The sequence below is a fragment of the Lathyrus oleraceus genome, chromosome 3, assembly GCF_024323335.1.
Source record: "Lathyrus oleraceus cultivar Zhongwan6 chromosome 3, CAAS_Psat_ZW6_1.0, whole genome shotgun sequence".
NCBI lineage: Eukaryota > Viridiplantae > Streptophyta > Magnoliopsida > Fabales > Fabaceae > Lathyrus > Lathyrus oleraceus.
This window is the reverse complement of record NC_066581.1, coordinates 373,863,963-373,866,568: the sequence shown is the minus strand read 5'-3', so window position 1 is coordinate 373,866,568 and position 2,606 is coordinate 373,863,963. Positions and strand designations below refer to the sequence as shown.

Here is a 2,606-nt window from a genome sequence, read left to right as displayed (position 1 = left end):
ATACAGACTACACAGAGTCACTTGAGGAAATAAACAAACAATAGATAAAAGATTTATGTAATCTAAAGTGCTTCTAAGAAAGCAAATATTACAATAGTAAGAACAAAGTGATTCACGTTATAAGCAACAGCTTCGTGAAGATTTAGAGAGCAAGAGTGTTTTCTTGAGCGTTGATGTTTCAGTATATTTTTCCTTGTATGTAGCATGTACTGAATGTTGATTTGCAGTCCTTTATATAGATAAGTGAGGTAGTGGTTGAAACTGATGAGTAATAAAATGAATTTACGCCATAACATAAATAGCTTCTGCAGGATAACTTTCTCTCCTTGAAATGACTACTTACCACATATAGTATCTTCTTTATTGAAATTGGAGATTAACGTCTCTTTCTGTATTAGGAAATCCATTTGCAATCCTTTACTTGACTTCAACGTTACTCTTTCATCATTAGTATTTCCATGATCAGAGTCTGCGTGTATCTGAGAATCTTGGAGTCTTGCTTCTGATGTTGATCTCTTTTGAGTTCTGATGGATTCTTCAGATAGCGCTGATAGGTTCTGGAGTTTAGAGATAGCGTTGATCAGAGTCAGAACTTCTAGAGCTTACTTCTTGTTCATATGCTTCTGATACTTTGCTGTTTTGCTCAGAGTTGGACTTCCTTGAACGTGTTTCTACTTCAGATGCTTCTTATCTTCTGATAATTTGTATCTGATCTGGTTATGTATCTGATGACATCATCAGATCTCTTCCTTCTTTCTTTAGAACCCTGCACACTTAGAAACTTTTCGTTAGGGTGCCATTTTTGGTTTCATCCTTTGTTATCATCAAAATCAAGGAATCTGTTGTAGAACAATTTTTGTTCTTACATATGGATAAAGGCATAACACTAATACCGGCTCCTAAATTGCATAAGGCTTTGTCAATGACAAATATTCCTATGTGACAGGGTATAGAGAAACTACCTGGGTCTTTAAGTTTAGGAGGCATATTCTGGATTATAGCGCTACATTCAGCAGTGAGTGTAACGGTTTCTCTATCTTCAAGTTTCCTTTTATTAGAAAGAATTTCTTTTAAAAACTTGGCATATGAGGGCATTTGCGTAATAGCTTCTGTAAACGGAATTGTGACGTTTAATTGTTTCAGTAGGTCAACAAACTTTTTGAATTGGCCCGCATCTTTGGTTTTAATAAGCCTTTGAGGGTAAGGGATAGGTGGTTTATAAGGTGGTGGAGGTACATAAGGTTCCTTCTTTTCTACGGTTTCCTTATTACTCTCTTCCTTTTCCTTAGGTTCACTTTCCTCCTCAGTTGACTTTTCAGAGTTTTGGTTTTCTATCCTTGGGTCAGACGGTCCTTCCACTTCCGTTCCACTTCTCAGTATAATTGCATGAGCGTGGCTTCTTGGGTTAGGTTGGGGTTGGCCAGGAAATGTACCAGTTGGGGCAGCAGTAGGCGCTTGTTGTTGAGCTACTTGTGATATTTGCGTTTCCAGCATTTTGTTATGAGTAGCCAGGGCATCTACTTTACTTGCTAGTTGTTTAATTTGTTCGCCAGTCTGTACATTCTGGTTTAAGAAATCTTTATTGGTTTGCTGTTGAGAAGCTATAAAATTTTCCATCATGATTTCCAAGTTGGATTTCCTAGGGGCGTTATTGTTAGGTGTAGATGGGATCGGCTTCTGATATCCCGGAGGTATAGCTGGGGCTTGATTTGGAGATTGTCCAGGTGCGTATAAAGCATTATTACTCTTATATGAAAAATTTGGATGATTCTTCCAATTTGAGTTATAGGTATGCGAGTAGGGGCTTCCTTGAGCATAGTTTACTTGCTCCGCTTGGATTCCTGTTAGGAGTTGACAATCTGCAGGAGTGTGACCTTGGATTCCACAGAGTTTGCAATTCTGAGTTATGGCTACCACGGTTGCTGGAGGTGATACGTTTAAACTTTCAATTTTCTGGACCAGAGCGTCCACTTTTGCGTTAACATGATCAAGGTTACTTATCTCGTACATGCCAGTTTTCGTTTGAGGTTTTTCTACCATTGTTCGTTCACTTCCCCACTGATAGTGGTTTTGAGCCATGCTTTCGATAAGTTGGTAAGCGTCAGCATAAGGTTTGTTCATTAGTGCACCACCTGCGGCGGCATCTATTGTTAACCTCGTGTTGTACAAGAGACCATTATAGAAGGTATGAATTACTAACCAGTCTTCTAAACCATGGTGTGGACAAAGTCTCATCATGTCTTTGTACCTTTCCCATGCTTCAAAAAGAGACTCGTTATCTTTCTGTTTAAATCCATTTATCTGGGCTCTTAACATAGCTGTTTTGCTTGGAGGAAAATATCGAGCAAGAAAAACTTTCTTCAACTCGTTCCATGTGGTGACTGAGTTTGAAGGAAGAGATTGAAGCCATCTTCTAGCGCTATCTCTTAACGAGAAAGGAAAAAGACGAAGTCGAATTGCCTCTGAAGTGACACCATTAGCTTTAATAGTATCAGCGTATTGGACAAATACGGATAAATGAAGGTTTGGATCCTCGGTAGGATTTCCAGAGAATTGGTTCTGTTGCACTGCCTGCAACAGTGAAGGTTTAAGTTCAAAGTTGTTTG

The 2,606-nt window shown here is 38.8% G+C and overlaps 1 non-coding gene across 1 annotated transcript; it reads left to right on the top strand.

The window, feature by feature from the left end:
- The first annotated feature begins 2,209 nt into the window (after positions 1-2,209).
- Positions 2,210-2,316, top strand: LOC127133004 (small nucleolar RNA R71). Its single transcript, XR_007807005.1, has one exon. It is a non-coding gene; the product is annotated as a small nucleolar RNA R71 (small nucleolar RNA).
- Positions 2,317-2,606: the final 290 nt, after the last annotated feature.